Below are 12,105 nucleotides of genomic sequence, written 5' to 3'. Positions count from 1 at the left end.
CAGTGAGACTAAGATTAAAATCCTGCCTGCTTTATTTTTCCTCTTGTTCCTCTGTCCCCCCAGATTCCGTTTCCTAGTGCACGGTGTGAAGGAGCTGAACTTTGAAGACAGGGTGAAGCATACTTTGACTAGGGTTTTCAATGTGATTTGTGTCCGAGTTGGGGTGAAATGCTGACTTAGGTAGTCGGGAAGCTCTAGCTCTGCCCAAAAGCCTCAGCATCAGTCATGTGAAGGTCATGTAAACACATTTCCTCCTTTATTTATGACCTCTGAGGCAGTTCACCTGTTGAAGGCTGTGCATCTAGCTCAGCTTGTGCTTCTTCCTTGCTATGAAGAGATGAATACCCTAGAGATGGATTGGGAGCTTCAGACATGGTTTGGGTTGGGTGCAACTCTACCGTCTTCTCCAGGCAGCAAATCCCATCACAGTGATTTCCCATCTCACAGAGAAAGCCAAACCTGGGTTAAGAGGTTCCTTAGCTAATTTTTCCCAAACGAGGCTTAACTTGCACAAGAGTTAAGCCTCACTGCACAAGAGGCGCAAAGTGCATCTGCTCTCCAACCAGACCCATGGGGCAAGCCAGAGACCTCCCTTTCCGGCTCTGTATGGCAATGAGGACTGGATGTAATTCCTCCTGTGCCATCCTATGGTTTTCAAGGCTTCTGATTGTACTGCTAGAGAGCAGGGGGAAAGTTTGGAGCCGGAGGGAGGAACTGTCTCTGCCAGCAGCAAATAGCAGAGCTACAGCCCACGTCGCTGTCTGTTGGCTCTGCTGCCAGGGGACATGGGCAGATGGATGAATGCATGTGGGCAGGAGGAGGAAAGGGAAGGAGCTGAAAAGTGATGTGAAAAAGGAGATATTGATGAAGGTCAAAGGGAACAGTGGGGAGGGAGAGCCTGGTTTGAAGAACTGTGGGGTTTCCTATGGCCCCTCTGAGTAAAACTGCTTGGGGTAAGGGGTTTCTAGAGGTGGGGGATTTCAGTAAACAGTGTTCATAGCAGCTCAGTCTATCCTGTGGAAATATTTTCTCTCTTCTGGCTATGCTTCCCTAAGTCAAGACAGCAGATGCTAACAGCAAAAAAGCAATTAAATTACATGCTGGCTGAGTCTGGCAGTGATTCAGTATCAATATAAGTGAGGGACCACTTACATTGTACATCCCATGGCTCCATACCTCCTTGAACACAGATGCTGTGCTTCTTCTTTGTAGTTTCCCTGCCCTGTTTGTCCTTTAAGAGGTGAGGCTGAAGCGGCGCCAAACCTCACCTCTTGTTTCACAGGTCTCAACACAGTCTTGGCAGTGATTCATGAGGAAGCCTCAGGACCCACTGGTTTGGATTAGCCCCAGACTCTGAGCACCACACTCCAAATTTTACCTTTCTGAAGGCCTGGGCACCTTTCATCATCTTCATCGCCGACATTTGTCATTTGGTCCAGCTTGACCTTGAACACCGCCAGGGATGGAGCATTTACCACTTCTCTGGGCACCCTGTGCCAGCGCCTCACCACCCTCACAGGGAAGAGCTTCTGCCTTATCTCCAACCTGAACTTCCCCTGTTTCAGTTTGAACCCATCACCCCTTGTCCTATCACTCCAGTCCCTGATGAAGAGCCCCTCTCCAGCATCCTTGTAGCCCACTTCAGACACTGGAAGCTGCTTTGAGGTCTCCACGCAGCTTCTCTTCTCCAGGCTCAGCAGCCCCAACTTTCTCCGCCTGTCTCCGTACTGGAGGTGCTCCAGCCCCTGAACATCCTCGTGGCCTCCTCTGGGCTTTCTCTAACAGCTCCTTGTCCTTCTTATGCTGGGGATACCAGAACTGCACACAGTGCTGCAAGTGGGGTCTCACCAGAGCAGAGTAGAGGGACATGACCATGTCCTTCAATCTGCTTATAAGGTCCTTTCCAACCCTAACCGTTCTATGATTCTATGATAGGGAAAAGACCAAAAATGTTGCAGTTACTCAAGGGAAGCTCCCACGAACAGTTCAGGTATGATGCTCCCAGGTATCTGAATCAGGCCACGAACAAAGAACTTCAATCCCTTTGAACAAATTCTTTGCATCAGCCCTTGCAGAGGAGAGCATGTAGGAGCATGGGAGAGCGTAGGTGTTATCTGCCTAGGTTGTGGGGAAAGACACTCACAAATGTTATTAGCATGAATAGGAAGCACCATGATAGGATGCTCTCTGGGAAAAGTAATTTTGTTCCTTAATTACTTGCCTTATCTCGGAACCTTGTTCCCTTTCTCTTGCTTTCTTCTCTTTTAATTTTCTTTAAACCGACTGTAAGTGAATTCAGTGCTGGGAGAGTTATTTTACCGACTCCTCAGAGACAGAAGCTTGTATTACTCAGGTAGCCTTCAGCTGAGTCTTCGGGGCTTTTTCCATCTTCATTTCAAGCCCTGTCTTTTATGGGCAGGTGGGAACAGACAGATCCAAGCAGATTCATGTAATTTCTTTCTTGTGGACCACCTCAGTGCTCTGGACTGACCGCTGTTCACATGTGTACCTTTAGGGGCATATGAATCTCCATTAGTTTCCGGGCTTGTGTTGTGCCTGGTTGGTTCAGCCACAAAAGGAGTCGGAGGGCTGTGATTTAAGGGACAGCACAGCACAGATCCTGCAGCTTCAGTGGTGTCCTTTCCTTGTGTCTTTGACCCTTGGAGGAGGATGGAAAGGGTCAGTAGATGAAAGCAGATGATACCCATCCTCTCAGGTGTCAAACATGAGTTTGTTGGTGTTTTTCACACTGCTTCTACAGCAGGGCATACTTGTCTTTCTGGGACCTGTGCACTGTCAGCATTATTCACTATTCACAGCTTCAAGTGAGTTTGCAGTGTTAGGTGGGAATCTACACATGCCAGGGCTCATCAGGGCAGCCTTGGTTTGTGGGCACTGAGGACAACGAAAGCAGAGTTGCCGAGACTTAAATGCCACCATCACTTGCAGCCTGAGGCTGGGACCCACTTAGAGCCAAGCCCCCACCCCGAATTTCTTCTATCCCAGCCATTGACTGATGCTGTAGAGCTTGATGGGGCTTTTTGAGGTCCCTCTGAACACAATGGCTGTCATGGGAGGAACAGAAGAGTGTGTTTCAACATCACCTTCCACAGAACCTCTTCCTCATTTCCACACTCTCCTCCCCTTGTGCCAACAAATAATTTCCAATTCTTCATTAAACAAAGGCTCCAAGTTTCCAGGGATTTGCATGTGAAATGCTCCCGTTCATCTCAGGCTTGAATAAGCCATCCAAATGCTCATCAGAGATCTGCCTACAGAGGCACACACATGTGTACACACAAACCGCTTGTCCATGGCTGCACCCCAGTGGTGCATGAGCTGGTGTGGTCCTTAGGCCACCTCTGAGCCTTTGTTCGCAGGCTAAGGAGCAGGTTGCACTTGATGGGCAAACGCAGGGTCCCCCAGGCAAGATTAGCACCAACAAGACAATCTGCAGCTGCGAGAATGTGGGGAAAGGGGGTGAAGGGAAAGAGAAGGGGCATGAAATGCCTTAAAGCAAGGGGGAGGGATGCTGTGTATAGAGCGCCTGGCTTTGTAGAGCAGGACATGGAGAAGTAAATCCCTTACACCCACACCCCGTGGGGGCTCCAGGGCTGGGTTTATACAATTGCTGTGATAGAGGGAGGAGCCCACCTGGGGACAGAGATAAGGGGCAGGCGGTGGGATTGCCGTTCTGCAGCGTAAGCCGGGAGAGTTATCAGGGCAGAAACTCAGCTTCTATTACCATTCATTAGAATAGATTAGCAGGCAGAGCAATTAGCATCCTTACTCCGTTTTGCCAAGTGACAGGGTCGGTGGCAGCAGGCAGGATGTGGGGAAGAGGAAGCTTTGGTACAGCAGCTCAACCCTCCCCAAACTACAGCCTAAGGAAGGAGGGGATGTTTGGTCCTTCACCCCAGGGATGTCCCTGCTGAGATACTGGGAAGAGCAGGGGTTGGGGTGAGCTTTGGTTAGTGGTCTGAAACTTTCTGTGGCTTGTGGTCCCTGAAATATGGTGCTGGGGAGATGCAAAGCCCCAAAAAGTGGATTTCAGCTTTCTTGAGTTATATTTTCCATGTCTTTCTGAAAGGATACACAGACCTTTGGGTCCCCAAATACTACCAGTTAAAAACCGCCACTGTTTTAACACCCTCAGGCCACCCCAATGGCCTTTTCTTCCTCTTAAAGAGTCCGTGCTCATCTTTGATGCCCAAAGAGCAAGTTTTTGGGGGAGGCGAGCCTGTCTGTGGTTAGATCCAAAGATGAAAACAAGGGTTCAGCTCCTTCCATGGATGCATATGAATTTGCATATGAATTTCACCTCTTCTCACTGACAGGAAAGGTTTCCCAGGACAGAACTTGGAGCAAACTGGTCTAGTGGAAGGTGTCCCTGTCCATGGCAATGGGGTTGCAACTGGATAATCTTAAGGTTATGATCTCAGCTCAAATTTATCCTTCTTTTCCTGTAGCATCTCCTGCCTTTCCTGAATGGAGTTTCCCAGGCAGTGGGTAAAATTTAACTCCTTCATGGCAGGAAGAGCTAAATTCCAGCTATCCATTGCAGGGGTGGAGGGCAACCTGGAGGCCAGAAAAAGTAGTCAGGGAGGGATGGCTACTGGCCACATCATCACAGATAGTTTAAGGTCAGTTATGCTTTCGTCTTGACATTTATGGCATTCCCATTCTTAAGACCCTGAAGGAGGGAGCCTGGAAATGTCAAAACATTGCTAAAACTGACCATAAACTTTACTTGCAAGTGGGATTGAATCTTCCTTCCACTCCCTGGCTCCAGCCAGAAAACTGCTTTGGCTCCAGCAGGAGGAAAAAGTAATTCCAGCTGCTCTTTCCTTCTTCAGCCTTGCACCCCCTTGTGACAAAGACATCTCAGGAAACACCAGCTTTGCACCTTGGTCAGACTTCGGCTATAACAAACGCCTTGTTATGTCCCCAGATTCCTTTAATTGCTCTCTTCTTGTCTCATCCTTCTTCCCAACTGGGAAATCAAACACTTTTCCCCAGTCAAAAATGAAGCTGTCATATTGCATCTCATCCTGAAAGAGGGACCACATGAATGAGACCGATTCAGACCATCACAGCAGGATAACTTGAATCTCCAGAGCCTCCACAGCATCTCTGTATCCTGCGGTCCCTTTCCAGGACTTCTGTCCCCAGCCCTGGCTGAAAATGCCGTTAAGAAAGTTTGGACTTGGCTTCCATTGAGCTCCCTCTGCTGACCACCTCGCAAAAGACATCGACCATACCTGACTGGTCTTTGAGCAGACATCTCCTCTGGCTTCTGAGCAGGATTTTGTGCAGAGCAGGGACAGGGAATCTTAGGTGACGCTGGGAGGTTGGGAAGCTGCCTAGCTTTGTGCACAAAGTAAAACCCGAATGATGCCGTGACGCCAGAAATCACCTCCAAGGCTGTGAAGCCTGCTCCAGCTTTACTCAGGACACAAACAGTGGTGTGGTACAAGGCTGATGACTTTAAAGAATAGCCACCCTTTGTGTTAGTTCATTTTGGAGGAGGTGACCCTCCCCTTCTGGAGCAAGGGGAGCTGCTACACACCCCACTAAATTTCAGGTTCCTAAATATTTGTTCTGATCTGAGGATGGGGGACCCTATTCAGTGTGATCCTTGCCAACTGTCTGTAGGTACAGCCTGCCTGCCTTGCCATGGGCTCCGGGTTCTCTGGGAAACCTCAGATTTCCCCTTGGAGATAAAGAGATGTAAGAAATGGAAAAATCGTTGTCTCCTGCCCCATCTTGCTCCAGCAAGGCTGGGACAATCTCAGGGTCTTCTGTCTGACACCTAAATAAGATCTCCCTGAAAAATTGCCTTCATCTTCTCTACTCTCCTCCTGAATTTTCTCCTTGGATGCATGTCTCCAACATGCCTGGGCAAGGAGACCGATGGAAGGGGTAGAAAGCTCAGACTGTGAAGCATGGGAAGGGGTGGTAGTGCTTGTGGCTTGGACCATGTGAGTGTTCACAGCAGTCCTGCACATCCCTGTCCTCACAGTCTGGGGTGTGCAAGCTGGCTGCTGGTCCCTTTGTCCCCATCTTCCTCCCTTCTCCTCATGTCCCTATCCCCACTCAACCCAGACCCATGTTCTCATTCCCACTATCCTATCTTCTCATGGTTGGGCATGGGGAGATTAGGAGGCACATGACAGCTATGGTGATGAGAGTCAAGGAGGCAGACAGGGAACCTGAGAAGAAGAGAAGGTGAATTTAAGGGGAAGAGCTAAAGAAAAATATGTGAACTGTATCAAAGCTGAAAACACAGAACTTGGAAGAGAGGAGGATGAGGACAACATCTCCATCTTGCACAAGCTGAAGACCCCAGTGTGACTGGCACTACCACATCATGCTGAGCAATGGACAGGTTGGGGAGGCAAATAGGGATGCCAACATGGAATAAAGCTTGTGTCCCTCAAAATGTCCTGCCCTGGTGACTGGTCCTTGCTGGTGTGAATGGGGTGTGCTGGTTCCCATGTGCCACCTCTAATTTACCAACACGGGGAGGAAGGTGTAAGGAAAGGGTGTTTGGGGTTATTCTGTCAAAGGGTGAGTGAATTTGTCCCCTGAGGGAAATGTCACCTTTTGGAATGAGAAAGGAAAGCTGAAATGTCAAAAACTTTCGCAAACACAGCAATGCCCACAAATTACCTGTTTGGAGGCGGTGGAAAGACGTCACTTCAGTTTGCTGAGCTGACCCAAACCACTGAGCTGCTTCTCACACTTCTCCTCTCAACCTCTGCCATCAAATACTCTGTGTCTGAGGGCTTTATGTCCTTCTTCTTCCCTATGTGCCCACCTCACTGCTGAGATTGAGTCTCACAATGCAAAAGCAGTCGAAAGAAAACTGCTGTACATCCAATGCTGATGATTCTCCAAAAAGAATTAATTTGTTTGCATTTGATTTCTATGAATTCATTATTTATTTTTATTTTATTTAATGGTAAGATTATATGTTCTTTTTCCCTGAATTAAAAAAAAAAAAAAGCAACAACACACAATTGTATAAAGTGCTAATTGCCATTTGTTAAAACACACAAACCTTGTGTTCTGAGCAGCAATTTCTGATCAGATCCAGTCACCGCTCTTTTGTCTTGGAAATTGCTTTTAATTAACAAAATTGCAGATAAGACCTTTTCCATTGCCAGAAAACTGACAGCATTTTAGTTTTTTGGGTCTCATCTTAGAGAAGTTGGGTGTTTTAGTCTGTTTCTGGGAAAATTAAAGGAAAAAGAGAAAGCAGGGGATCAAACTCTTCTTTTTGGATAGGAACAAGACAGGCTCAGTAGGCTCTATGCTGTTGTTATTTCCACCTTCCCACTGAAAAAGTATATAAAATGACCTAAAGAAACTTCCTCTTTGGCTTTCTCCTCCCAGGACTATCTGTCTCTGTCTATTTTGTCTGCTCAGGGTGTTTAGTTTCCAGCAGGGACCACTGGATCTGGTTAATGATGTGAACTTCCCATCTCTCCCCAAAGCCTTGTGGCCCCAGGCCACTGCATGGGTCTGGGTAGCAGCTGAGCACCTCGGTCCCTGCAAGCCCAAATGATAAGAGAAACTCACTGCATGGTCTTATCAGGGCTCTGCATGTCTTAGCAAATCATTACCACTAGAAAGTCCAGGCACAAGGGCCGCTGGTGCCTTTTAGTGCAGTTAATTTGTTATCATAAGTGATGCTACGCGCTGGCTTACTGGTAGTATAACTAAGGGAAAAGCTCATAGCTCATGGGACTGTGGAGTAGTTGGTCCCTAAGGAATGGCCACAGAGATACTAGAGATCTTGGTCTGTAGTGCACCCTATGCAGCACGTTTCTGCATGCTGGTTCAACAAATGAGAGCTTTTGGGATGCTCTGGCTCAAGTCCCAAGAGCATCCCAAAAGCTCTGCCAACCTCTGAGCACTCTGCTTGGGAGGGGATAGCTCACCAGCACCTTCCCCTTGTTTCCTTATTCTAAGGAATCAGGAGTCACCATAAGCAAACTTGAGTATTTCAGACAGTGATGGGATGGAGAGATGGACAAGAAGCGGGAAAGGCAGAGAAACATCCCCCTTGGAGGCATCTGTCCCGCCCCATCCCATGAGGGATGGTAATGAGAGGCAACGGCAGGTGAAGACATGCACACAGCACACATGCTTTCTGTTAGGCTGACAACCCTGCAGTAGCAGCATGACCTTTTTACACCCTATGCATAGGGAAAATGAAGAGCTTGAAGGTCTTATACCTGGTCTATGCAGGTGCATGGAGCTCTTGGGTCTGTGCTCAGCTTCTCCAAAGATGTCTAGGCTTCCGATTAACTCTCCTAACCTTGGACATGTAGGAACAAACCCTGGAGGTGGTGGCGTGAGTCTGGGCTTGGTTTAACCAAGCCATAGAAGGGCAGAAGAGCCCTTAGCATCTCGCTGCAGAGGTGGGATAGAACCTCACCCCTCTGTATCCTGTATCTGTGGCCCCAGCTGGTTGCTTTAGATGGCAGACCTGGGATTTAGCCATGATCTCTTGGGCCTCAAAGCAGGATCTTCATCTCATCTTCAGGACGAGATGTGCTCTCTGACACACATGCATCTATGCCTCACTTTCCTGTCTCTGCGTGATAACATTTCAGCCTCACAGAGGTATCATAAAGTTTAATTAGCTGCAGGCAAAGCCCTTTGAGATCCTCTGATGAGATATGCTATAGAAGCACAAAGTATTAATTTAACATTATTAACATCATTGCTTAGTGGATGGTGAACAGAGGGTTAGTGTTAGAGGTATTTATTCTTCATGGGAGATGAAGAGGAAATAACATCCCTCATGGTTCAGCGGTAGGACCAGCTTCTTAGTGTTTGCACTAATGGCTTGGACAGAAGCAGGACACTTGCAATTGTTAAAGACGCAGCTGATAATGAAATAGCAGGTGTTATTAAGACACGCAGAGAAGTGCCATGTCTACACCATAATCTTATGCAAATAGCTCAGGAGTGGAATATGCTCTTTTGGGTGTCTTAAGCGTAATGGGATGCCACTGGGTGGGAGTTCCACATGCTAATTATAGCATGAATAGGATTGAATTAAGTTGTGTGGCAGTGGAAAGTGAGCTTGGTATATTGACAGAGCCAGCATAGAATCATAGAGTCATAGAATGGTTTGGGTTTGAAAGGACCTTAAGATCATTCAGTTCCAACCCCCTGCCATGGGCAGGGACACCTCACACTAAACCATGGCACCCAAGGCTGTGTCTAACCTGGCCTGGAACCCTGCCAGGGGTGGAGCATTAACCACTTCTCTGGGCAACCCATTCCAGTGCCTCACCACCCTTGCAGTAAAGAACTTCTTCCTTACATCTAACCTGAATTTCCCTTTTTTCAGTTTGAACCCATCCCTCTGTCCTACTGCTACAGTCCCTGATGAAGAGCCCCTCTCCCGCATCCTTGTAGCCCCCTTCAGATACTGAAAGCTGCTCTGAGGTCTCCACACAACTTTCTTATCCTCGTGGCCTCCTCTGGCCTTGCTCCAACAGCTCCATGTCCTTCTTACATTGAGGACACCAGAGCTGCACAGAGTGCTGCAAGTGGGGTCTCATGAGAGCAGAACATGTTTTAGCTACTGATATTTTATTAAAGCAAAAGAGTTATTGGCAGTACAAGGTCTTTTTTCTGCATTAGCTGTAGTACATGAGCCAGATGAGAGTGCAGCGGAGTCACAGCAAGCTCCAGGACCCCGAGTACACGCTGACTCTCAACAGAGGCACCAGAAATGATTAGTTGGGACTGGGGTATTTCATTATCCCTTTCACAGTCCAGCTGCAGCGTGCAGGCAGCTGCCTTCCAGGTGATGACTTCTGTAAGGCAGGAGCTTGTGTCTGGAAGTACTTAGTTATTAAAAGTCACGTTTGCCTTTATGTACAATTTACTGAACTTATTGTTTCGGAGTGGCTATGTCCCCTCTGGGCAGCTGCCTTCATGGTGCTTTGCCATGTTCCTGCCTCACAGCCAACTCTAGTCAGGGATCTGAGACTCTGCTGCTGGAGGGCAACACTTTGCACATGCTGAAATGATTTTCTCTGTTGTTTCACCCTGTTCCTGGGGGAGGGTGAAATATTTCAGCAGTGAAAAGGACGAGCAGAAAGAGGTTATTTTGCTGCGCCCCTGAGTTGCTGAGCAGACACCTGGGAGACCATAGTGTGTAAACCCGTAGGATGCTCCACATGCAGTGGTCAAGGAAGAGATGGGGGAAACCATGGGCAAAATGCTGTGAAGAACTACCATCACTCCTTTCTGCACAGCCAAACCTGCTAAACCCACTGGCAAGCAGCTCCATCCCTTTAGTCTTGATTTATGCAGCAGCTGTGATCAGTTACCTGGGATGAATTATGTTGCTGGCTCAAGGAAGGGGTCAGTGATGTTGACTCCAAAGCCTGAACCCTGCCTGTGACCCAGAGCCCAGCTTGATTTGGTTCAGCCTGGCAGAACTCCCCCATCACCAGACTCAAGCACCGACCACAATTGTGATTTCAGTTCCCCCCCTTTGTTTTAAGTTGATAAATTGCACTGAAGAAGTCAGACAATCAAAGTAAAAAGTTAGGAAGTGGCAGAATTGGGGTCACCCAAGGAAAAGGAGAATAATAATGTGTGATGCTGTAATTAAAGTCTGGCTTGCAGTGTGTCAGTGCAGGGAGAAGATTTAGGAGTGCAGAAACTCCTTTCTGTCTGGCAGTACCTAACTCTTGAGAGCCTGACACTGCAACTTTAACATTATATTAAAACCATGCTTAGTTTGGTTTGCTTTTGTATCATTTCATTATTTGAATGGCAACAAACCTTACAAGAGATACCTAGACACATCATTCTAATATAGAGTGAGGTTTTGGCCTGAAAAGTAACGTGTCTTAAATGTGTATGACTAGTAAACAGGAAGATAAGATGCTGATAATTATACTCTTGCTCAGTAGTGGGGGTGGGAATACAAGGCACATTCCTAAATGCTTAACCTGTCCCCATGTGTTGCCCTCCTGTGCTGGCTGTGTTTGGAACCTAACTTGTTATTATACTTGAACAGAGCATGGGTATGTGCACATTTAATTTTAGCAAATCCAGATATTGCAGTCATTCTGCAGATGGAGGACATAAATGGGAGATCTTGAGGAATTTGGGTGCTTGTGTTGTGACACCGAGCCCAAAAGGGTTTCCTTCCCAGCTATTCTGAGGAGAGGAGTTCTCACACCCTTAAGAGCTGTGATGGGTTCACTGTGTCCATTTGTTCTATAGAAGTGCTTCCAGAAATCTCCACTCACCATTTTGCTGTGGCTTTCATTCTGCTACATGGGACTCAGTTTTGGGAGCAGTTCATCAGCGGTCCATGCAACCCTCTGGAGACTGCAACATTTAAAATTCCTGACCCAGCATGCGGCAGAGCTAAAGGAGACTTAATGGGATGAAGGTTCCTAGGGAATGGAGAGAGCTGCAGTGCTGCTCTTGCTCTCTCGAATCTGCAAAGCAAAATGAGAGCTTGCTGAGAATGGCAGAGATCTCCCTTTATGAGTCCTGCCACTTGAAATACAAAACTTTCCTCTAGCAGAAAGATGGAGCAATTTGAGTTTGAGATTGGGATGTTCATTTTATCCAGTGTTAGCCACTTGAGAGAAGCCAAGCTTCGAAGTTATACATCAGCCCCCAAGTTTTGTAACATATAGGCTCACATTGGGTTGATTCTGCGTATGTTGCAAATCATAGAATCATAATGGTTTAGGTTGGAAAGGACTTTAAAGCTCATCCAGTTCCAACCCCTTGCCATGAGCAGGGACAGCTTCCACATAGATCCCTATCTGCAAAGTCCCATGCACGTAAGGACAATCTCTGCTCTAGAGAGCAAGGACATTGAGGGGTGATCTTGGAGTAAACCCTCCAGCAGCCCCCATGTGCTCTCACAGCTAAGACTCAGAAGCCTGGGAGTGGCTGAATAATTTAGCATCCGCACTTAGTCTTTATAGCTGGTTTTAATGGGGGGTATTAGTATTGCTAATAACAAAAGCCATTGAAGACACCCTGTGCAAGTCCGTAACATTAGCTTAATGGCAAAAAGGCAATTGGCATGCAGTTGGAGCT

General features: G+C 47.4%; 1 protein-coding gene across 1 annotated transcript in view; it reads left to right on the top strand.

Annotated features, from left to right (window-relative positions):
• Window positions 1-12,105, top strand: part of PLXNA4 (plexin A4) — a 450,672-nt gene that overhangs the window by 313,810 nt on the left and 124,757 nt on the right. The window lies entirely within an intron of this gene.

Source organism: Lathamus discolor, chromosome 1 (assembly GCF_037157495.1).
Source record: "Lathamus discolor isolate bLatDis1 chromosome 1, bLatDis1.hap1, whole genome shotgun sequence".
Lineage (NCBI taxonomy): Eukaryota > Metazoa > Chordata > Aves > Psittaciformes > Psittacidae > Lathamus > Lathamus discolor.
Note: the sequence above shows the minus strand (reverse complement) of the source record. Positions and strands in the feature narration are given on the sequence as shown.